The following is a 25,701-nucleotide window of genomic DNA, read 5'->3' as shown; positions in this document are numbered from 1 at the left end:
GAATGCACCGACAATTTACTTAACTGGTCTCTTGCCATGTTTCCTAAGTATTCTGTTGTTAACTAATGCTAATATCAACATACTTAATATCCATGTAGTCGCATTAATGTTTCCGCACACCCGTTTCTTGTCATCTGACTTTGCTTGGTAAAGACTAAAGGACCGATTAGGTAGTCAATTTTTCAGGCGTTTCCTTTATGGTTTCTGAGCCTTGTCTTTTTATACTTTAGTAACATCTCAACTCTGAAGTTACAGAATAAAATGTCTTTCGTGGTTTCTTTGTTTCTGTTTTCCTTTCACTGAGCTTAGAGCTCACACAGCCCAGCCGCGGGCAGAACCTCCCTTGCCCAGGTTGGCCTGGGCCCTGCAATCTCGCGGGGAGCGCCTCTCCGCCGCGGCCTCCCGCTCTCCGTCCGCCTTTGTCTGCCGCCTGGGGCGCTCCGTGTCGCGCTGTCCCGAGTGGGGAGCCCCCTCCGAGGCAGAGGCCCCGGGCGAGCTCGGGTGTTCGGGCGTCCTGTGCCGCTGCGGCCTGCCGTCGACGGCAACTCGTCCCGGGTGCGCTCGAACTGGATGTCGGGCGCCCCTGGCGGCCGCTTTGAGTGTTCCTTTCCTTCGGCGGCCTTCATTAGGGCTGCGATTCAGCCGGCGAACGCGGCGCAGAGCTCCAGAGGCCGCCGCACTGGCAGCGATAACCCCGGTGATGCGGAGGTCTGGGCAGGCCTGCTCCTGCTGAAGATTGGATCTGCAGGTACTTTTAAGGTGGCCTGGCGATGTAGCTTTGTGGAGTTTGCTGTTGATCACTCGGGTCGACCAGCATCTCCCCGAGTCCCTCCATCCGCGGGGCCTCGGAGCGGGCAGGGAGATGGTCTTACGTGCCGGAGCGCTTGTGGCTAGCCGGCCAGGCTGCTGGGCCACCTTTAGGGGCGTTCGTCTACCCTCCGCAGTCCTGCTCCAAGCTCCGGGGCTTGACCAGCGCGGCCGAGTCCGTGCTCGGGGTGCTCGTTAGCGGGTGCGCCGGGTCCCCGTCTCAGGGCTAATGCGCGTCTTGCTCCCGGTGGATCTGAAGGGGGTGACACGTGGCGAGGCTGCTCCGTGTGTCTAGGAGCTGGGGAGCGTTTCGGAAGCTTCCTTTGCCCGCGGGGCCGCCTGGGCTATGCCTCGCGCACAGAAGAGAGTGAACGTGCCCCGCGCGTTGTTCTCGGTCCACATTTTCCGGTTTTCTCATCTCGCCTGGGAGTGGCCGTGTGTCTGCGTTGGCGGACGGCGCTGAGTTCCCGCCGGCCGTCCTCCCCTGGAGTAAAGCCGAGCCGGGCGCGCGGAACAAGTACACGCTGGGCTGGGGCCTCACCGCGTTCCCTGTTCTCGGGCGTCCCCGCCCTGTTGGGCCAGATCCGCACCAGGGCCTAGGGGCGTGTAGCTGCTCCGGATCGTTCGCAGACTAGGCTGCGTCTTTGTGGAAACGCCTCTGGTCCCCTTCTGTTCCCCTTATGGGCTCGGCGGTTATGTAGACCCCAGACACGGGTTCCTCACCGCGCCTGACAACAGGGAACGTGGTGGGCGAGCAAGGAGGCCCCCAGTGCGCGCCTTCAGTCCCGTACGGGTGCCGTGGTCAGACGCTCCAAACAGATGTTTCAGACGCAGAAAGCGGCAGGGGCCGTTCGGTGAGAGACGAGGGGAGACGCGAGCCTGGCGCTAACTTTAGTCCTGGAAGAGCCTCTGAACACGCGTGGATGGGAGGACGCTTGGGGAGAGGAATGCAACCTGCGGTGGACTAGGAGGAAATGAGTGAGGAGCGTGGGTGCTGTGGTGTCTCTGCCCTGTGATCCGCCTTTACACCACTGGCGTTTATGCTGCTTGGTTGTGGCTGGGTGGTCACACAGACAGGTCGACGAGATGGCCAGACTGCTTTGCGATTTTGCTATATTTTTCATGTGTGCGTTTAGTTACTGGAGTAAAATTTATAATAATGAAAATTACTACTATTATTACGTTACTGTAATTACTACCGTTGTCTGTAATTAATAAGTTTATCCACAGAATAGCTGCTCAGTTGAAGATGACCGAAAAGGAGTTTCAGAATGTCTAAATATTGATTTGAAAGCAGAGGGAACTCTCTACAAACCACGGGGCCTGCCCCATGCCCTGCAGCAACCATTCTGGAAGTCCAGACCCTCAAACTGCAGCAAGAGGCCTCAAGGTCTGGTCTGGGTCAGTGACTCTTGTCTCCCGTATCCTTTCCAATTAGAAACAAATCGCTGGGAATATGTTCCTCTAAGCAATCCCATGGGTGCCCCTCTTCCTGTCCAGCCTGCCTCCAGCTCCCCTACATCACAAGCTCTGAGCAGGATGTGCCTTCCTGTTGTGCTACCACTCCTATGCGGACCCCTAGTCTCAGCCTAATGCAAGTGTTCTGGCTGATCCCTTGCAATGCAAAGAGTAGCTGCTAAATGCACTTACTGATCTGTATTTTTAAATCTTCATAAACATGATAATGGAAGCATAATATTGAGTCAGGAACATCGTGACGTTGTTAATGATTTCCTTACTATTTAGACATTAAATATAGGGCTCCTTATAACTTTTCCATCCTAAAACTAACACTATTCAAGGGGGGGAGAGTGGCTCAGGAAGTAAGTGATATACAAATATATACACACATATATAAATAATTATGGCTAATTTGCATTGTTGTAGGGAAAGCAACACAAAATGGTAAAACAATTTCCCCCCAATTAAAAAAAGTTTTAAGAAAGATACTACAGCTATTTGAATGCCTTTTGTATGCAAAGACATATTTCCACACTACTTTTTTCACTTTTTTAGTAGAATTCTATACTTGGAATGACAAGAAGTTTATTGACATCTTGAAAAAATAGCTTTCTAGAAACATATGCATTTATTTATGAGTGTACTGCTCACTAGCCTTCATTTAATTACCATATTTTGAAAAAAAAAATTAATGTAGAAGGAATTGTTATATTTTTTGCTTGTGAGACCAATGTTTTATGTTTTTGTGTTTTTATTCATTATGAAATGACCTGTGTGTCCTCAGATTGATATTTGATAAAGACTTAAAGGGATCATCAGGCAGCTGTGAAACTTTCTCTCTGAGTAGCTCCCTCCTTTTTAATACCCTGCCACACAGATCATAGGCCTCCCAACTCACCAGTGTTCTCAATTCAGATTTTAGCAGGAATGTTTATGAGCCCCTTGACCTGTAGTTGCAGCGTGAAAACTGCCTGAAGGCAGAGAGTTGCGGAGTCCTCAGGTTGACATGTGTGTCCAGCTTCACTCGAGGCACCTAGCCCTGGAACCCTAACACTGCCTGCTGTTCAGGGTGTGAGAACACTTGTTTAATGTATTTTGTTCAAGTTTCTAATTCCCAATTGTAGATGAGGAAGTCCAGACACTGTTCCTCTGATCGTTGCAGGAAGGGAACCCTTTCCAGGGCCCTAGAGTGGGCTCACAATGCTGACAAAGCAGGAGACTTGCTTGGGAAGAGGTGCTCAGGAGGGTAGCAGCAGGGTGAGTTGGTGATGGACAGGAGGCCTGGCGTGCTGCGGTTCATGGGGTCGCAAAGAGTCGGACACGACTGAGGGACTGAACTGAAACTGAAAGGAAACCCAAGGGGACTCTGCCACGTGACTTGCAGTCTCAGGTGTTAGGGTGATGGGTTGGTTTCCAGGTTGTCTCTGGCCAAGCATTGTGACTCAAGGCTCATTTCATGTATTTTGTTCAGCTTTCTAATTACCAGTGGTAGGTGAGGAAGTCCAGACATTCTGTATTTGGAAGCAAAAATCACATTTTAAGAGAAAATTATACTTTTGTATCAATAGTTAAAAATCGCCTAGCCACACATGCTTGAAGGTGTCTTTTGTTTCATATTCTTTGTTTTGCTCATGAACATGTTAAAATAAAATGAAATATCAGGAGACACACTTAGATGGCTTTTTTGCCCCCCTAGAAGAACGTTATGCCAATAAATCCTGGGTAGGTCTTAGAAGTCTCTGAATTTCAATCCTTCAGGTACTATCAAGTCACTGAGGCAGTTTTTGCTCCTCTTTTTCATAATAAGATCTGCTGGTCTAATAAGTCACACAAAATTTTCCACAGGTTATATTGTGGAGAATTTTTTTTTTTTTCCTGAATCCCAGTGTCCATCTTCTTTTTCAGCCACTAGCAGTTCATTCTGCTGTAAAGTGTTCAGTTCACTATCTCTGGATTGGCTTGAGGTGACCGCCTGTGTGACACTTGGCAGCTCACTTCTCATTTCTAATCCATGGATTTGAATTAAAGGGACTTTAAAGCTCTTGCATTCATTACTCAATAAATACTTATCAACAGAGAATTGTAATCACTGGAGGCACATTAATAGATGAACAGATAGGGACCCTGACCTCATGTGACTTTCTGGAGTACACAGACTCTTATAAATAAAAATTTTAATTGGGGGAAATTTTTGATTAGCATTATAAAGAAAAAACTGAGCTTCCCAGGTGACTCAGTGTAAAGAATCCACCTGCCAAGAGGAGACTTGGGTTCAGTCTCTGAGTCAGGAAGATCCCCTGGAGAAGGAAATAGCAACCCACTCAACTATTCCTGCCTGGGAAATCCCATGGATAGAGGAGCCTGGCAGGCTGCAGTCCATGGGGTCGCAAGAGTCAGACATGACTTAGTGACTAAACAACAATGATGGAAAAAATCAGGATCACATGGTATGGTAAAGGGGAAACACCAGCATTAGATGGGGTGGTCCAAGAATGCTCATCCGAGAGGTGAATATCTGAGCTGCCAAAAGATGAGCAGAAAACAGCAATCACTTTAAGCTCTAGGACAACGGCATTCTAGGCAGAGGGAAGAGCAAGTACAAAGGCCCTGAGATGGGCACCAACTTGGAGGGTAGAAACACATGTTGGCTCATTTGAGATGAGTGAGGCATGCCTGGTGAAGGGGAGAAGGGCGGGGGGCGGGGGCGGGGCAGGGTCAGGGCCTAGTTCAGTGCTGGCAGCCTGTGATCCTAGGATTCCCATCTGAGATTGTATTTCTATGTTCCTTAAAAGAGCATCTTAACAAAATCTCAACGTGAACATGAATGGGTTTTACCTACCAATTTTTATCTGTCTTTCTGTATCCTACTGTCTGATTCTGCCCTTCGCTGGTCATGAAGCAACTTGCCAGGATTAATGACTTCTAACCCCCCTTTCCATTTACCCCCACCTTCTGCGGCATGTGCTTCTGTGACACGTCCTATGGCCAGGACGCTCTCCTTCCTTTCGGAACGCTTGCTGCTGCCTTCCTGCTTCTCTGCTGCGTCCTTCCCCATGTGTCTCTCCCCAGCACTCACAGAAGGTTCACAGCAGACTCACTCACATGCTCTTCCCTTTGGAATGCCCCCCTCCCATTTCAGCTGTGATGTTTGGATACAAATTTCCAAGGATTTATCTCCAACCAAGACTCCTGCTCCCATGGCTGGGCTCTGTAGAATCTTCACCTGAATAAAAACCTAATACACCGTTCCTTCTCCCCAGTTACATCTTTTACAGTCCCTCCCTCTCTCCTGGGCACCAGGCTCCCTGGTTCAGACCATCTATGACCCATTTCTCTACACTCAAGTTATCTGGCCACACTGGCTCCAGCTCTAATGGAGTGAGTTGAGCAGTGATGGACCCAGAGAAGAGTGGAGACAGCAGGCATGTACCCAGTGAGGTAGTAACCGCACTGAGAATAAAGGGCAGTGCTGATGAAGGGGAAGACTGTAGGGGGTTTCTGAAGGTTAGAACACGTTGGAAAGCAGCTTTAAACACAGGTGCAGGAGTGCTGTCATAGAGAATTTGCAGTTTAAAGAGAAAGGCTCATTGCTGGCTCAGAAGGATCTTACTGGTAGCATCTTATCAAATGCTCTCTCAGTTACAAATACTCCAGGTTACAAATCCTTTAGAAATATATCCTACAATTTTTTTTTTTGCTAGCAGCAGAATAACACAAGTCAAAGTTATACATTGAAGCATTGTTTGTAATGTAAACAGATTGTTGCATATCAGTGTTAATCCCAATGTGGATGGGCAAAGTGTATTATAATAGTACATCATCCATTCAGGGCACTTCCATTCAGGAAATTATATGCTGATAGAGGACAATTTCCAAGATGTTGTCAAATAAATAAAAGCAGCATGTAACAAAACGCCATGCTTAATATACCACTATTTGTGTTTTTAATTAGGGCATGAAGGAGAAATATATTTTTTGTGTTTGCTTATAAGGAACTCTAGAAGGATCCATAAGGAACAAAATACTACCTGTGGAAGGCAGATGGCCCTGGAAAAACAGGCTAGATGATAGGAGGCACAAATTAAAGCAAAGTATATTTTCAGTATCTTGAATCATGTACCTGTATTATAACCTCTTTGGAATTTTCAATAAATTGAATTTTTTAGAACCTCCAAAGAATAAAATGCATTTTACTGCTTTTATTTTACTATATTATTTTACTATTTTTTACCAACTGAATGAATTTCCAGTTTGTTTTACCACAGCTGTTGTTTGCCTACTTTAAAATGTCTATTGATGAGTCTTTTCTGGTGATTTTGACATTTCTATTTTAAGTTTGGTCAGAAACAAAGAAAAAAAATTTTCTCAACACCACAGGTAATTCGTCCTTTCCTCTTTTCCTTCTTTCAGATACTTTATAAACTTTGTGGGTTTTGGCACTATTTTCATAACGTTTATTTACAAGAAAGTGCATAAAGCTATGGTAGTTTGCTAGGGTTGCCAGAATAAAATACAACAGACTGAGGCTTAAATAATAGAATTTCATCTAGGTTAGAGTACTTGCTTATTGTTCTATTTTGTCATATCAGCAGTTATGTTTCCTCATTTGTTACTGATTTTAGTTGTCTTTTTTCTTAGTCAATACAGCTAAAGATCTGTTGCTTTTGTTAACTTATTTGAGGTAATTTTTGTTTAAAATTGATTTCTTTAGTTTTCTTCTTCTGTATATTTATCTGAGAGCTAATCTTTACTATTTTCATTCCTCCTTCTAGCTTTGATTTTGGTTTGATCTCCCTTTTCTACCTGGATGTAAAGATAGGTTACTTATTTGAACTTTCTTTTTAATGCATGCATTAGCAGCTTTACATTTCATTGTTGGTGATGTTTTTGCAGAATCCCATACATTTTGGTATGTTCTGTTTATATTTTTATTTGTCTCCAGGTATTTTCTAAGTTCTTTTTTTTTTTTATTATTAGCCTACTGGTTATTTAAGAGTGTATTTAATCTTCACATACTTGTGAATTTTCCCAATTTTCCGTCTACTATTAATTTTTTCTTCATTGCATTGTGACAGGATAAAGTTCCTTTTATGACTTGAGTCTATTTATAGTAGACTTATTTTCTGGCCTAACATATGGTCAATTTTGGAGAAAGTTCCCCGTGCACCTGTGCAAAGTATGGAACCTGGCTGTCTCTGCCCGGGTCACACGGTGCCCCCGCTGCTCGGTTCTCAGGGGTCCCCTCTCAATGTCGGGCGCGACTGTCGGGTCGGCCGGCCATGTTCGTGCGTTAATCGCGCGGGGAGATCGCTGGGACACAAGGGACACCTTCCTGTCAGCCGGTGACTCTCGATTCCCATGGCAGGCAGGCTGAGATGGGCTCTGGGACATCCGGGGAGCCTCTCTCAGACTCACCCCTCGGCTACATTCTCAGAACCTGGAAAATTTAGCCCTGCAAAAGGCCTGGCCCCAATACAACCTCAGTTCAGTTCAGTCACTCAGTCGCATCTGACTCTTTATGAGCCCATGGACCGCAGCACACCAGGGATCCCTGTCCATCACCAACTCCTGGAGCTTGCTCACACTCATGTCCATCGAGTCAGTGATGCCATCCAACCATCTCGTCTTCTGTCATCCTCTTGTCCTCCTGCCTTCAATCTTTCCCAGCATCAGGGCATTTTCAAATGAGTTAGCTCTTTGCATGAGGTGCCAAAGTATTGGAGTTTCAGCTTCAACATCAATCCTTCCAATGAACACCCAGGACTGATCTCCTTTAGGATGGACTGGTTGGATCTCCTTGCAGTTCAAAGGACTCTCAAGAATCTTCTCCAACACCACAGTTCAAAAGCAACAATTCTTCAGTGCTCAGCCTTCTTTATAGTCCAACTCTATGTTCACTCTTACCATCTCCTGTTTGACCACTTCCAATTTGCCTTGATTTATGGACTTAACATTCCAGGTTCCTATGCAATATTGCTGTTTACAGCATCAAACCTTGCTTCTGTGACTGGCCCAACCACAACTGGGTGTTGTTTTTGCTTGGGCTCCATCCCTTCATTCTTTCTGGAGTTATTTCTCCACTGATCTCCAGTAGCATATCAGGCACCTACCAACCTGGGGACTTCATCTTTAATGTCCTCTTTTTGCCTTTTCATACTGTTCATGGAGCTCTCAAGGCAAGAATACTGAAGTGGTTTGCCATTCCTTCTCCAGTGGACCACATTCTGTCAGACCTCTCCACCATGACCCGACCATCTTGGGTGGCCCCACATGGCATGGCTTATTTTCATTGAGATAGATGAGGCTGTGGTCCATGTGATCAGATTGGCTAGTTGTCTGTGATTGTGGTTTCAGTCTGTCTGCCCTCTGATGCCCTCTCTCAGAGCCTACTGTCTTACTTGGGTTTCTCTTACCTTGGACGTGGGGTATCTCTTAATGGCTGCTCCAGCAAAGCGCAGCTGCTGCTCCTTACCTTGGATGTGGGGTAGCTCCTCTCGGCCATACTCCTGCGCTGTCGCCACGGCGGTGCTCCTGAGCCATGGGGGACCCCCAAAAAATGGCCTCTGAAAGGCACACTAGCTGTTGCCAAAAGCAGTGAGAGAACTCAGAATTTCCTTACGTTCAGCCCTTCGTGGCCCTCAGTCGGAATCTGGATTTCAGGGACTCATGCCGCATGTCTTCCTGTTGCCTCCCTGTCTCCTGTCCCCCTCTCTCTCCATCAGGTTTCCTAGACGACCCCTACTCGACCTTTCATACCCACATGATCTCTAAGAAAGGATTCTGAGGTTCCCTTTGGTCCAGGTCTTTCTCCTATATTCAAAAGACTGAAGGATCAAAAGCTCTCCTAACACCCTAAAGATCCTCTTCAAACTATGCTCATCTCTCAGGTGGGGAGGGAAGCAAGCTTCCCCCACCCCTGAACATCTGAAAGAATTCCCTTGTAACGACTTCTGTTTCTCAGGGTGGGGAAGGACCAAGCTTCCCCCACTCCTGCAAATTCCCTTAACCCTTCAGATCCTTCTGATGGGACAAACACTTCCCTTCCCACCAGAGGAACAATCCAAGATTTTTATCAGGTGATATGCTCCTGATATCAGAGTCAATTTGAGCACTATTTGGCCTATAATTTAGGTATAAAACTATGACGATAGAAAGGAAAGGTGTCTTTCTGACACAGGCTGGTCATGATAGTCTTTAGACTCTGGAGAAAACTGGTTAAAGTGAAAATTTTTTTTTTCTTGGGAACTGCAAAACCAGTTCTTTTTGCATATGCGATTAAAAACAACAAGTTTCTTAAAAAGCCTGCCTAGGGGAAAGCTTGAAGTTAACACTTTCCTGAAATACACAGCCCACTTTGCCTGAGACCTCAGCCTTGGGCAAATTAGAACTTCAAAAAAAAGGGGGGGGGGGGAGGTCAAAGAGATATTTTAAATATCAAGTGGAAAACTATGAGATTTCTGTCTGTCTGGATTTATGTATGTCTCAGTGTGTGTCTTTTGTTTTGTTTTTTAATAATATTGCCAAAATGGTAAATGAGTTCTAATTTAATTGACCTAAAGAAAAGTTGAAGAATGAAAATTCTTAAAGTAAGGGTCGGGGGTAGTTGGTTGGTTTGTTTCACTTAACAGCTCTCTAGTTGTTCCACCACACTTGTTGAAAAGATTACCCTTTCAGGATGCTGGTTGAAAGTCAGCTGGCCATATATTTGAGGGTCACATTTCCCTGGTGATTCAGATGATAAAGCGTCTGCCTACAATGCAGGAGACCCGGGTTCTATCCCTGGGTCGGGAAGATCTCCTGGAGAAGGAAATGGCAACCCACTCCAGTAGGCTTGCCTGGAAAATCCCATGGACAGAGGAGGCTGTTAGGCTACAGTCCATGGGGTCGCAAAGAGTCAGACACGACTGAGCGACATCACTTCACTTCACTTCAAAGAAAAGTAAATGTTTACAAATCAGACAACTCTAAATACAAGAGAAATTAACCTAAATGAATATCAGATTCACGTGAACTGGGACATATTCAATATTAAATATCTAGTATTAATGTTTGCTTGCTAATCTAATATAGACATGTCTAAGAGTCATTAACATTAAGCATAATATATTCATTGTGCCTAGGTTTATTATAAGTTAAATATTGTTATATCTGTTACAAGTTTGTCAACAAGGAAAGTACCTCTAGAAAAACAAAAGCAAAAGCAAACTCCTAAAAAATGTAAATGAGGTATGAACTTTTAGATAAACTATTAAGAATAATTATATTTTAGGAATGTGTGTCTAAAATAGTCTGAAGATTGGGGTAACTTGAATTTCTAGGAGTGTGCTAAACTGAGATAAGTTTATTGAATAGCTAGGTCATTTCCAAATAAAATAAGATTCTGAAACATTCATTACTGAACACTAACTTCCTCTTAGAGAGAAACTAGTGATTTTGGACTATTAATGAATAATGTTTGATGCCATCCTGAGATGTTCTCTAGAATTTTCTTTAGAAATAATCACTGGTAATTATGTTTACCCATCTATAGAATGCTACTATAAAGGTCAGTTCTTGGTTGCTTAAGGAAAGTAGGTTGTGTGTTTTCAGTAAAGAAGGTATGAGGAATGAAATCACATTTTATGAAGAGAGAAGGAAGTAGGTCTGACTTACAGGTGGCTGTTTCAGGATGGGAGAACAAAGTAATGGATACAGAATATGATGAGAAGGTTTTAAGGAAAGTGGACACAAAGGGAAGAGTTTTGTGCATAAACACAAGTTTTTTTGAGATGTTGAACTGCCTTTGATAATGGATTTTAAGTTTCTTTATCTCTGAAGTGATCTGTCTATGTTTACCTTTGAAATATTTTATTAACTTTGGCTAAGTGAGTAAATACTGTTTCATAGTGACTTATATGATCCTATCCGACTGAGTGTTATAAGCCCATTTGATATTTATTGAATACATTTCCTAAATCATTTGACTTCTAGCTAACTTTGGGATGCTTCAGGGCGCCCCTGAGACAACCCAAAGAGAGAGATTAAACTACCTGAGTTCATTTGACATGTTAAATTACCTGGGACGTACTGTTGGAGGAGTGATGAATCTTAGGTTATATTGTTTGGTTGATGTTACTAATATAGATATCCTAGAAATTATGTGAAATTCATGAAAATCTGATATGCCCTGGTAAAATGTTGTTAGTTATAATTCTAGTTATCATATTAAAGTGTTACATATCACAGCAATGACCAGGCTAATTTGTCAAATGCAATTTATTCAGATCTTAAACATACATTCTATGGTCTCATTCTGATGCCTTTGCAAGAATATTGCTACTTCAAGATTGATGGAAAATACTTCTAAGATTAACCGATAAACACATTTTGTTTGTTATCTGGTAAGTTTGTACCAGACTGGAATTTAGTCTACTCTCTATGTTAAGAGAATGAAGCTTTCTTAGAATGAGGTTTTCAAAAAGAGACCATGAATTTCTTTGCCTTTAAGTGATTTATGTATTTTTTAAAATCTTTTGTTACCTTGGTAATGTAAATAAGCATTATTTATGGAACATGTAAAAGCTCCTTCGGCTTCCACAAAAAAGTAACCCCTCACTGTTACTCTTTTGCTATTCTGATGTCCTTAAAACATGACAACAATCTACTCCTAAAATGGGGAATTAAAAATGCAGGAACAGTAGCTGTAAATCAAAGAGTCAGGGCTATGGGAAATCCAAGGCAGCCGCTTGGCTTTTCCTGGCTCCCTGACAAACCTCATTTTTATTTGATGGGTTAAAGCCTTCCCTGGCTACAGGGTTAAAGCCCTCACAATGAAAAAAAAAATTATATTTCACTTAATATTAAGTTCCAATTTTGTTAGTTAAGGTCTGTATTTACCACGACTCACTTCTGAGATAGTTCTTTGTTGTTATGTTATATTGCTAAAAGATTTAATTAATTAAGTTACTAAAAAGGACACTCTAAGTTTGCTTTAAAAGCTTATCTCAGTAACTAATCTTTGGATAAACGTCAGATCCTCCACGATGTACAACCAGAAGATTGACTCCTGACTATAATCATTTAACAATGTCAGATGACCTGGGCACTACTGGGCTCTACCTAATGAAATTTCTTGACTTAAATTCTGGCTTGTGACCTTACTAATAACTGCTAGCTATATTATTTTCCATGTTGCTTGTTTCAGAAGATTGTTTCTTATATTACTAAATGTGTGACTGACCTGTGATAAAATGCTCACATGCAGTTCCATATGAGACCAATGACTGTAATAATGTAATTCAAGATATGGGAAGAAGCAACAAGTGGGAATATTCTCCTGGGCCAAGAGGCTAGTAAGACAGGTATGGTCCAGAGACTTGCTGCTTGCAAGGTGTGATCTAGTAACAGCACAGAGTGGCCTGTCAATGGAATCCTCGTTAGACCCGGGACACAAGGGCCATGAAATGCCCCCAAAGCATGGTCAAATATGTGGCTATGATGGGAACCTGCTGACTGGAACTTGGCACTTGCCTGCTGTCTCTACAAAGATTACATCATGACCATTGCAAGCTGCTGATCTTCAACACCCCTTGAAAGGAGTTCAGGATAGAGATAAGAAATAAGGCACTCTGTGCTCTGGGGAAAACCCAGAAGAACTGGCCTTCGGAGAGTCAGATATTTTCAGATAAAGATTTTTATGAGACCAACTTCTTGCATCTTCTTGTACCTAGAGAAACACTAATGTCACGAACCAATGTCTAGTCCTGGTTCTCCTGGCTAGCTCCTCGGGAGCTTTTCTACTTCTCTTAATCTTTGGGCCATGTATCTTTAACTTTCTTGTTAAATTTGCTTCTTCTAGAATATAACAAATCTCCAAGAAAAAGTTTGACAAGAATATTCCTGGCCAACACCCAGACAATGCTGAAACAAGCCGCCTTATCATTCCATGGACTCTCATCTCCCTCCATGAAGGCACAACGCCCCTGTACAGCCTGAAGAAGTCAGAGTGGTCATCGCCCCCTTTCCCCTGAGACTGGGTTCCCAAATGCCTGAGAAGGGAAATAGTTAGCTACTTACACGTGAGCAGGGTATCAAAAGGGGCCAAAGAATTGGCCCTAAAAATGAAGAGACGGATGAAAGTAGTGACCCAAGGACGGAAGAGCAGATAAAACTAAGGAGGAATGGAATGCAGGAATGGAAAACCAGACCCTTATCGTCCTTCCCTGCCCCATGTTGAAACTATTAACAGATTCCAGGTCCTCTTGAGCAATATAACCTGTCTCCCCTCCTACCCCATAGGGAGAAGGTCATTGCCTTACTCTCTGCCCTCCCCCTTCCCCCCAGGAGATGCGTCTCATCCAATCAGCAAATGACCGGCAAGACCCCTATCCTGCTCCCTGTACCCCGGGTATAAAATTGGACTAAGGACCCCTGTTCAACGACGGTTCTCTCTTGAGCTGGCCCGCAGCTCCAATGGTGTCTCCCACTCTAAGAAACTTCATTTCCCTCTCACTCTGTCTCATGTCAGGAAATTCTTTTCCAACTGGCACCCAGACCATGACAATTTTCCTTACTGTTGTTACAAAATACTGATTAAATTTTCCTATCTAAAATAGGAATGTCTGATTTACTTAAAGGGATGACTGTAACTGACACAGGAAACCCCAAGAGGATATTAGCGGATTTCTCAGAAGAAAACTACATGCCGGAGACAGTAAAATGAAATATTCAGAAGGCAGCGCAATAAAAATTGCCAACCAGGAAAACTCTATTCACCAAACTGATCCTTCAGATATGATGGGAAAACAAAGGCTTTCTTAACGAAAAGCTGAGGGAGTTCACTACCACCAGACATGCCTTGCAAAGAATGCTGTAGAAGTTCAAGCAGAATGAAAAAGATGCAAAGTAACACATGAACACACACAAGAGTATATAACACACTAGGTAAGGTAGAAATATATAGTCAGATTTAGTTAATTCTGATTACTTAGAACAACAGAACATTAACAACTTCAAGTATAAAAGTTCAAGGAAAAGATGATTAAAAGTAACTGCAGCTAAGATACCTTATTAACAAACAAAGAGCATAAAAGAGAGAACTGTGACATCAGAACATTACAGAGGAAGAGTTAAATGGTGAGCAACTTTATTGGCTAATAAAGAGAGGCTGCAATCAGCACAAGACAAACTGTTTTAGGTATAAAATTATAAAGTAAGCTTCATGGTAACCACAGTAAAAGTCTAGAGTGGATGCAAGAAATATAGAAAGGGGAAACAATACCATGATGAAAAGCCACCAATTTACAAAAGTAGGCAGAAACAAAGGGAAAAGGAATCAATGGAGACAAAAAACAAACAGAAAGCAATCACTCAGATGGCAGGAGTCTGTTCTTACATATCAATATCCAGTCTAAATGCAAATAGAGTGGGTTCACCAATAAAAAGACATAGATGATTAAAAAGAAAAAAAAAAACCAACTATATTCTATCTACAAGAAACTCACTTCAGCTTTACGGATACAAAAGTTCAAAGTGAGGAAATAGATAAAGGTATTTCACAAGAATAAAAACAGAAAGAAAGGGGGCATAGCAATTCTTATATCAGACAAAATAGACTTTAAGAAGAAACAAGAGCAAACATCAAAGGAGGCCATTATATGACAAAGGAATTAATACATCAAAAAGTATACATACATGCACACGTGCACACACACACACATGTATACATATGCAAATATATAAAACAACATTGGATCACGTAAGTATTTTAAGCAAAATATATATATATATATATATATATATATATATTAACAACAGATATATATGAGAAAAAATAGACAACATTACAAAAATGTAAGGGTTTTCAACATCTCACTCTTAGCAATGGATAGATCATCCAAAGAGAAAATCAAGAATGACATGTTGGAATTAAACCGAACTTTAGACCAAATTGAATTAAGAGACATATATAGAACATTCCATCCAACGAAACCAGAATACACATTTTCTCAGGTCTACATAAAGCATCCTCCATGGACAGATGTGATAGATAAGACATAAGCAAGTCTAAGCAGATGTCGTTGTTGCAGATGTTGTTGTAAGTCACTTAGTTGTGTCTGTTTCTTTGTGACCCCGTGGACTGTAGCCCACCAGGATCCTCTGTCCATGAGATTTCCCAGGCAAGAATCCTGTAGTGAGTTGTCATTTCCTTCTCCAGCGGACCTTCCTCACCTGTTGCAGGAAGGGGGACCCCTTCCAGGGCCCGAAAGTGGGCTCTTGTCTAACACTCGGAACTGAATTGTCCGAGGAGACACATGTGCTGTCGAAGGAAGAGATCATATTGGGAAAGGGCGCCCGGGCGGAGAGCAGGCGGTGAGGGAACCCGGGAGAACTGCTCTGCTGCGTGGCTCTCAGTCTCGGTTTTATGGTGATGGGATTCGTTTCCGGGTTGTCTTTAGCCAATCATCTGACTCAGAGTCTTCCTGGTGGTGCATGCATTGCTCAGCCAAGATGGATGTCAGAGAGGAGGATTTTGGGAGGTGGTGGGACACGTGATGTCTCCTTTTGACCTTTCCCGCACTCTTCCGGTTGGTGGTGGCTTATTAGTTCTGTGTTCCTTACCAGGATCTCCTGTCGTAAAACAACTCATGCAAATGGTTACTATGGTGCCTGGCCAGGGTGGGTGGTTTCAGTCAGCGTGCTTCCCCAAAGAGACCCAGGGATCAAACCTGAATCTCTTGCATTAGCAGGTGGATTTTTTTACTATCTGAGCCACCACAGAAGCCCCAAAAGAAGTATATATTACATATATTACAAATAATTTTATTCCTTTAAAGACAGTGAAGTCCTTGCTTAAAAATTATGCACAACTTAAAAGTTTAGAGCTATGTTTTATTTAGCAGGAAGTTTTAGGACTTCAGGACATGAAGGCAGCACCTCAAGAAAACCTAAGGGAAGTGCTGTGAGGTGAGAGAGGAGCCAGGTTATATAGAAGTTTTGCAACAAAGGACAAGTAGTCAGAACATCAAAGATTATTGTTAATTAAAAGAAAACCAGATATCTCAGGTGAATGAATTTAGCATTTTTCTATGTATGGGAAGATACAGGAGTCTCGGGCTCACTGAAATCATTCCTTTGATAAGCATCTCAGCTGTTTGGGGCCAGGATTCTGTGTTTTTGTTCTGGAAGGAATAGCAGTCTTTTTATTTATATTGACTTGGTTGTGCCAGGACTTATCTGTGGCACATGGGATATTTGAGTTGTGGTAAGTGGGATCTAATTCCCTAACCAGGGATGGAACCTGGGCCCCCTGCACTGGGGGCACAGTCTTAGTCTTGAAGTAGGATCTTACTTCCCCTTCTAGGAAATGAACCACCATGAAGGATTTTAGCATTTTCTAGAGATGAGGAGACACTAGAGTTGGCCTTATAAACTGGATTCCTGAAAATGTCTCTCTGAAGACTTGTTCCACCAGTTTTTTCCACAGCACAGAGGGCTTCATTTCTGCTCTCCACCCTGAGCTCCTTTCAGGGGGTATTGAAAATCAGCAGCTACAGCAGCACATTATTTAACCCTTGTAGAGGTAGATGGCAAGTGACCATTGCAAGTGCCAATTTGTGGTTGACACCTAACAGTGCGTTTTAATGCATCTCTGTTTTACTTTTTCAATATTTTCTCTACTACTTTCACGTGACATCTATGCCAGCTACAAATTGGCACTTGTGAAGAGCATTTGCCAGAGGCTGAACTACAACAGGGGAGAAGGAAGTGGCAACCCACTCCAGTATTCTTGCCTAGAGAAATCATTGGACAGAGCAGCCTGGCGGGCTGCTGTCCATGGGGTTGCACAGAGGTGGACACGACTGAAGCGACTTAGCATGCCTGAACACACTGGAGAAAGATATGGCAACCGACTCCAGTGTTCTTGTCTGGAGAATCACAGGGACAGAGGTGCCTGGTGGGCTGCCGTCTCTGGGGTCGCACAGAGTTGAACACGACTGAAGTGACTTAGCAGCAGCAGCAAAACTACAACAGGGAATTTGCCAGCTGCTTCGGCGGAGATTGAACACTGTGCTGCTGAAGTGGATGGCCTTCAACATCCGCTGAGGGAAATTCACGGTGGAGAACAAAACACTCTGTGTTCCGGGGAAACTGGTCTTTTAGAGAGTCAGATATTTTCAGGAACTGATTTCTTGATCCTAATTCTTACATTTCTTCATATCTAGAAAAACACTAAATCCCTTCATGGTGACATGAACTCCTCATGACCAGCAGAAAACCTTTTGTAAAGTAAGTGCTTGATTGCACTGAACTCACCTTCACCAAAGGCTTATATAGTGACCTTCCCCCACTGCCTCTTTGGAGTAGTCTCTCAGAGGTATCTGAGGTACTGTCTCCTGGGCTGCAGTCCTCATTTTGCCCCAAATAAAATTTAGCTTGGCAAGTATCACATTGTGCATATCTCCAATTTTTTCAATGAGATCATTACTATTTCCCATTTTATTGCTTTCCTCTATTTCTTTGCATTGTTCAGTTAAGATCCTCTTATCTCTCCTTTGTATTCTTTGGAACTCTGCATTCAGATGGGTATATCTTTCCTTATTTCCATTGCTTTTCACTTCTGGTCTTTTCTCAGTTCTTTGTAGGACCTCCTCTGACAATCAATTCTTTTTGTGGAGGAGAGTTTTGGTCACTGTGATCTATAAAATTCTAAGAACATGCGTCTATAGTTCTTCACACACTCTATCAGACCTAAATGCGTTGAATTTAGTTGTTTTCTACACTGTATAAACACAAGGGATTTGATTACATCATACATAAACAGTTGCCTCAATGTAACTCTGTGACTGAGATCTACTCCAATTTCTATGGTTTCTCACTAGCCACTCTTTTAGCATTCCGGGTCCTAGAACAAAAAGATGCCATGAGTGTGGCACATATGCTTTTCTCCCTTCAGGACCATTGGTCATGGTCCAAAGCGAGCTCCTTCAGAAAGTGATAGACTTGCTGCAACTTTGGATTCATTTCTTCAGCTCCTTTTCAATCTTAGTTGTCTTTTTCTTTCTTTCTTCTTCGTATCCTACTTTTTTTTTTTTTTTGTCGTTTTCGTTCATTTTCTAATTTTTTTTGTATTTTCTGTTCATTTTCTTTTTCTTTTTTTGCTTGTTTTCATTCTCTTTTTCTATTTTAATTACACTAGTTGACTGCTAGAGTCATCTTTCCAATTCAGGGACCCAAAGCGCACTATAATTAAAGGTATAAACAGATTTCCCTCGTGGAGGAGGATGACTGTTGGTTTCCTTCTTGGTGTGTGACATGTTTGCTTGTTTGCTCTTCGGCCTAGACATTACGTTTGCCTTCTAGCACTATGGGCGTTCCACAGTCCACAGCATTCCCACAGCTGAAGTGTTGATTCTGTATATCCTTACTAGGAAAAGATGCTTTCATCCTTACCCTCTTGCACCCCTCCCACCTCCCGCTGCCCCGTCCCATCCCAGGACACTACTGCTTTGTGCCTTATGACGCACATGCTCACAACTTTGCTGTCCTTTGGCTTCCTTCCCAAGTCACAGAGAGCCAGATCAGCCAGTATTTGTCTCTCTTTTGCACGGATTTCCCCAAACATCAGGCGCTTTTCCCATTCCCTCTGCCACGCCACTCCAATTACCATTCTTCTCTTTCTTCACCTTCTTCATCTTCTCCTTCTCTTCTCCGCCTCCTTCTTCTTCAGAGGGTATGGTTGGGGCAAGCAGCAAATCCATTTGAGGTGATGGGGCGGATGAAGATTGTTGGTGATAGTGAGGGGGAAAGAAAGGCAAACCCATACCCAAAGTCCCATCCAGAGAGGACTCTCCCACCCGCGCAGAGTGCGAGGACCTCGGACCGAGCTCAGACCCCATCACGCACCCCATCCTCTCCAGGAACTTGCCAGCAGAGGCAGCCCTCGAGAGCTCGGCAGCTCAGCACGATCCAGGTGAACAGCGTGGCCCTGGGCACACTGCAGGCCCCGCCTCTTTCCAGGAGGCTGCACCAGCCACACCGCCGAGAGGAACTCGCTCCTCGCCGGAACTCTTGGTGGGTCACACAGGGCGTGCCGCACGCAGAGTGTGCGCGGGCTTCTGCACGCATGTGCCTCCGAGCCTACCTACCGCCACAGCCCCAGAGATGGCCGCGGCTTCTTGTTCTTCCTCTTGGTCGCTCGGGCCCTCCCGCTGGCACAAGGGCCGTTGCCAACGCTCCTCGGGCCCGGAGGCGGGCTGTCCGTGCTGGGAAGGTCGAGCCAGTGGTGCTCCTGTCCAGGCAGCTTGCCGTCTCTCCCTCCTCCGTGTTTGGACTGGTGAATCACGACTGCGCCGGCAGGCAGCGCCGACTGGATCTTCCGGAGGTGGAAGGCCGGCTTCGGCCGGTTGTGCTCTTGGAGGCGTCTCCACCGCTCTAAGCTGATTCCTTCGACCTCTGTGTCCCCTGGGGACACCTGCGACCCAGGAGCTCTGCCGCTGGCGTCTCCCGCGGGCTCCCCGGGGCCGGCGGGGTCAGGTTCCCCGGGGTGTGTGGGGTCGGCTGTCAGGGGGGCTCTGCCCCTCCCCCAGCACCGGCTTGCCACGCACCCTCCCGGGGGTAGAAGAGGACGTAGGCGAGCTGGCTCAGGGCAGCACTCTCGTCACAGGAGCTCACCTTGGCATCGTCCATCTTATACCACTGGCCGTTGTCCGCTCGCACGTAAGAAAAGTAGTGTCCTCGCTCACAACTCCACCCGGAGTGCACCAGCACGGCATAGAGCACGTAGCCCAGTGGCCCTGCCTTCCGCTCAGACGTGTAGGGCTGCAGGTCGAGGCACTGGGGAGAGCACACTTCCTGACCCTTTTGGCCCCGCTCACCTGTGTGAACCGCTTCAGCACCAGCACCAGGACCTGGGACGTGCTGTGCAAAGTCAACGTCTTGGTGGCAGGCACCTTCCGGAGACAAGCGCCACAGTCATAGGCATTTTCAGCGTCCAGCTTCTCGGGCTTCACCAGCTCTCTCAGAGCTTGCTCCACACTCTGAGCCGCCGTGATATCCAGGCTGACGTCCAGATAAGGGTCGAACGTGTCCGAGACACCGAGGCAGTGGAGACACTGGATCTGAGACCTCCAGGTCCCGCCGAAGATCTGACGGATGAGGGTGGTGTCCTCGGAGGGATGGCCCGACGGCTGGGATGCACTCAAGCAGCCTTGCTGCATGGCATTCAGAGTGAACATCAGAAACTCGTGGGCGTCTTCCTGCTGGTGTCTGTGGAAGCCCGCCAGCAGGTCCTTGCGGGGCCGGATCACCTCTCCCGGGTGAAGGAGGGCTCGGGTCACATGAGCTCGCATGGCACAGAGCGTGCAGGAGGTGCGGGCCGGACAGAGGGTGGCGTGCTGCTGGGACACCACCCAGCTGGCCAGGGGCGGCGTGTGGCTCAGACACTGCAGCGCTGCATTCACGTAGCAGGTGTTCCCCAGATTCTGAAGCCCAGCCCCGATCCCCCACGGCCCCCTCCAACTCAGGGCGACTTGGTGGCCAGGCGCCAGCCCTGCTGACCCAGGAATCCAGTCACCCTGCAGGGGCCTCCCAACCGCCGGCGACGGCCCCTCAGGGACAGAGGGTCCCCAAAGGGCATCTGCACCAGCGGCGCTGGGCCGACAACCTTGCCCTCCGGGTGAGACGTTGAAGGGAGACGGACACGCACCACCCCCGTGCGCAGAAGCAGCCCCGGGTCTCTGCACACAAGGCCCACGAGTCTCTCCATCTCCTACCTGCAGCTGCACGACGACGCCTCCTCCCCTCAGAAGGTGCTTCTCCGAGAAAGGGCCTGGGCCCCGCCCCCTCGGGCCTTTGATGGCTTTCCCACAGCCCCACCCCCGCACGCGCAAGCTCCTCATTGGCTGAGGCGGCCGAGGGCGTGCTCACTCCCACTCCCGACATCCCACCGCCCACACTTTGCTCGGGGAATTCCCCATGACGAAGCCCCGCACGCACTTCCGATCTGGCCCTGGACCAAAGGGCTCAGGATGCAAATGAGTCGGGGGGCCTTTGGCCTTCCAGCCTTGCCCGCTAGAGAGTCACTGCAGGGCTTCCACGTTGCGCACACACAAGCGGGCTGGGGAGGAAATCCGTGGGGTCACCCTGCAGATCCTAACACACTTGTGGAAACATATGTCTGCCCACCTACCCTCTCCCCTTGAGGGGTCTCCCGACCCCAGACCCCTGCCTGAGGACAGCCCCTCCCCGGACAACAGTAAACCCTTGCCTCACCTTTGCCCTCCACTGAGGTCCACTCCAATTCCTATGCTTTCTCACTAGCCACTCTTCTAGCGTTCAGGGTCCTAGCACCAAAAGATGCCGCGAGTGTGGCACATAATGCTTTTCTCCCTTCAGGGCTGTTGGTCATGGTCCAAGGCGAGCTCCTTCAGAAAGCCATAGTCTCGCTGAAACTTTGGATTTATTTCTTCAGCTCCTTTTCAATCTTAGTTGTCTTTTTCTTTCTTGTTCTTCTTCTTTTACTTCTTTTTTTCTTTTTCGTTCATTTTTTAATTTTTTTTTGTATTTTCTGTTCATTTCATTTATTATTTTTTTTTTTTGCTTGTTTTCATTCTCTTTTGCTACTTTAATTACACTAGTTGTCTTCTACTGTCATCTTTCCAATTGAGGGGCTGAAAACGCACTATAACTTAAGGGATAAACACATTTCCCTCCTGGAGGAGAATAACTGTTGGTTTCCTCCTTGGTGTGTGACTTATTTTTTTCCTCTCTCGTCCTGGACATTATCCTTCCCTCTCAGCACTACGGGCGTGTCTCTGAGGAGGTCCGGGCCACAGTCCCCCATCCCTTGTCACCATAGCCAGGCACCTAGGATGGCCGTTAGCAACACACACAGTTGTCAGTCCTGAACCTGCACACCCCGCTCACTGTTGCCTCCTGAGGAGTCACAGTAAAGGGCCCTGTACTGAATTCCCCTTCCTCCCTCTCCAGACAAGCCGGTCCTTTCCCGTATGGCCCAATGGCTTGGCCTGTCCCTCCTCTTGGGAGCTGTAAGCCATTAACTCTCTTTTCAATGACAGTTGTCTCCTGATCTGTTTGCCTTATTTTGTCTTAATTTCCTATTAATACACTCTATTCTACAGTGGCCAAGACTCACAGCAGACTGTAGACAATTACGTGTGGGCAAGTGGAGAACGAAGGAGCATGACTTGCTGCCATGTCCTCGGTCAGTTTGCTATTTTATTGTGTGTTAAGTGTGTTCTGTGTTTTCCTGCCTGGTTAGGATCCTCTGGGTCAGCCATCTACCAGCTGTTTGTCCTCACAAAGTGACTTGCAAGCACAGCTCAAATTCAGAATATGTTCAAATTGTTGCCTATATGGCAGGCATCTTAGAGCAAAACTTAATGCGGCACTGATAAGAAGTTCATGTCTTTCTCCAGTTGGCTAAGAACGAGCGTAGTAGTAGGGATGTAATGTTAGTCCCTCTGCTGAGTCCAGCTCTTTGTGACCCTCCTTTGAGAGAAGCCTGGCAGGCTACAGACCCTGGGGTCCCAAAGATTTGGCATGTCTCTTTGAGAGACTGTATATTCTTTCAGATTCTTTCCCATTATAGATCATTGCAAGATATTGAGTATAGCTCCCTGCACTACACAGCAGGTCTTTGTTGTCCACCTAGTTTATATACAGTAGTGTGTGCATATTGATCCCAAACTCCTAATTTGCCTCTCCCCACATCCCCCGTGATCCTCTTTGGTAACCATAAGCTTATTTTCTATGTCTGTGATTCTACTTCTGGCTTGTAAATAAGTCCGTTTGTATCATTTTTCAATATTCCACATATGTGATATCATACGATGTTTGTGTTTTTCTATCTGACTTACTTCGCTTAATATGAAATCACCATGTTCATCCATGTTGCTGTGAATGGCATTATTTCATTCACTTTTATGGCTGAGTAGTTTTCCATTGTACGTATATTCCACATCTTCTGGAGCAAGCACTTCTTAGAATATAAAACTTGAGTTATTTTAAAAGAACAAAAAATTGTGAGTACACCTATGTTTTTTAGAGATGGAGAGTTTCTCTACAAATGTTCATTTATCATTTATTAGTATTTAATAGATTAGGATTTTGAGGCCAGTAATAGTAGGTAAAATTGGTGTGTGCTTTTGTTTTCTGTCACTTATGTCAAGTTCTGACAGCAGGGTTAAATTATATTCACAAAATACAGATTTCTCCTGTTCTTCTATTCTTGATTCTCTAAAACTATGTGGTACTTTTGTAGCCAGTTGTTCTTTGCTTGTATAGCTTTTACATGATTTTCAGAAGTAATTCACAAAAATTTTTATGTTATGGTCTTCCTTGCTCATTTTTATTTTGCTTTAGTTGCTTTAAATAATTATCTTGACAATTCACATTTTTCCAAAAAGTAGTCAATTTCTTGAATATTCTAAAATATTTGAAGTGTATATAAAGGGGTTTACTTTCATTTTTTATGAGTGGTATGAGATAATATGAAATATACATCAGACCTGCTGTCTGACACAGGACACTTAAATGTCTTAAAGTTTCCTGGGTAATAGAAATGCTTTTGTTTTCTTTTATTGCTATGTTTTCTGAAAGTGTTAATTTATTTTTTTCCAGGTAGGCAATGGTTAGTTGCATAACAAACACTTTTCAGGATTATTGCTAAGGTTTGTGAGTACAAGTCTATGTGCCCTTTATTTAAAGGCTTATGATTAGTTTCATCCCTCTCTCTCTCCTTCTTTCTTTCTTTGTTTTTTTTCTAAGTTTCAGCTCTAATACATGCATTTTTTTGTGCCTTGGTTGAATGCCCCACATATTCAAGGAGGTTTCTTCACTCTGGCTGTTGAGGATTCTCAGTCCCACATGAACATTGGGCATTATTCAATGCATTAGGAATTTATATATTTTCCTGCAGTGGAATAACAAAGGCTAAGGTTATGCATTACATTGATTTTTTGTGATGTCAAGATCTAATTGAATATTAGTGTTTATTCCAATGTGGACCAGTAAAGTGTGTTATAGTACCTCATCCATTCAGTGGATTGATTTGCAGAAAATAGTGTCTCAAGAGAGAGTTTTCCCCAAGATGCTGTCAGCTGAATATAAATAAGATATAATAAAACATTGTGCACAGTTTACTTCTATTTATGGTTTTAAATGTGGTTGTGTGCTAAGTGATTCAGTCATGTCTGACATTTTGTGACTCTGTGGACTGTAGGCCACCAGGCTCCTCTGCCCCATGGAGGTTCTCCAGGCAAGAATACTTGAGTGGATTGCCATTTCCTTCACCAGAGGATCTTCCAGACCCAGGGATTGAACCCGAGTCTCTTCTGTCTCCTGCATTGGCAGGTGGGATCTTTACCACTAGCACCACCATGTAGAATGAAGAAGAAACAGATATTCATAGTTGCTTATGTCTGCATAAATGACATTCTGGGACATCTCTCCTGGTCCAGTGGCTAAGAGTCTGCACTCTCATTGTAGGGGCCTGAGGTCAGTCCCTTGTCAGGAAACTAGGCCCCACATGCCACAGCTAAGAGTTCCCATGGAAAAGGTCCTGCAGGCCACAATAAGACCTGGCACAGCCAAATAAATAATTTTTAATAAATTCAAAACTCTGGAAAGATTCCTAGGAAACAAAACACCATGACTGACTGTGAAAGTAGCAGAGCTTTCACAAGAAGTGAGGGAGTAGGAGGAACAATGTAATATAAAATATTTTATATTTTTAGGTTCTTAAACCTTGTACATGTATTATAAATTTCTCATAAATGTCAAAACATTATAAAAAATGTTAAACCTCTAAAGAGTAAAGCTCATAGTGTCATTTCTACCAACTGAATGAAAGTCAAGTCTGTTTTATCAGAAAGAATATCTGGCTTCTCTAAAACATCTTCTCAGGCTTTTTCCACACTACCCAGACAGTGGTCCATATGGCACTGTCAGGATTCTTGTCATAATTCGAAGTGAATCTTTTACACTATTCTGGGTCCTTGATGTCCGGTAAATGAAGGGGGACATCATCACGTTCCTTGCAGCAGGAGCCCTTAGGTGGCACCAACCTTTACTTCCCAGTGGAGCAGTACATCTACAGAAGGAAAAGTGAGGGCGTCTACATTAGGAATCCGAAGAGAACCTGGGAGAAACTTCTGTCGGCAGCTCAGGCCATTGTTGCCATTGAAAACCCAGCTCTGTCACCGTTGCGTCCTCCAGGAACCCTCGCCAGCGAGCTGTGCTGCGGTTTGCTGCCGCCGCTCCTGTGGTCGGCCGCTTCACTCCTGGAGCCTCCACTAGCAAGCCCCAGGCAGCGTCCAGGAGCCAAGACTCCTGTGAACGTCTCACCATCGGCCTGGGTGACACAGACTCTCCCCTGCATTCTGGAGACGACCCATTCCCGGCATAAAGGGGCTCAGTCGGTGGGTCTGATAT

The 25,701-nt window shown here is 44.8% G+C and overlaps 1 long non-coding RNA gene and 1 pseudogene across 1 annotated transcript; one reads left to right on the top strand and one right to left on the bottom strand.

Moving 5' to 3' along the window:
- The first annotated feature begins 651 nt into the window (after positions 1–651).
- LOC136171088 (uncharacterized) lies at positions 652–24,632 on the top strand. Its single transcript, XR_010663741.1, has 4 exons — positions 652–748; positions 22,389–22,471; positions 23,890–23,939; positions 24,491–24,632. It is a non-coding gene; the product is annotated as an uncharacterized lncRNA (long non-coding RNA).
- On the bottom strand, positions 1,034–21,013 carry LOC136171065 (ubiquitin carboxyl-terminal hydrolase 17-like protein 6; annotated as a pseudogene).
- Positions 24,633–25,701: the final 1,069 nt, after the last annotated feature.

Source organism: Muntiacus reevesi, chromosome 6 (assembly GCF_963930625.1).
Source record: "Muntiacus reevesi chromosome 6, mMunRee1.1, whole genome shotgun sequence".
Classification (NCBI taxonomy): Eukaryota; Metazoa; Chordata; class Mammalia; order Artiodactyla; family Cervidae; genus Muntiacus; species Muntiacus reevesi.
The sequence above is the reverse complement of the archived record's forward strand: the minus strand, read 5'-3'. Positions and strand labels throughout refer to the sequence as shown.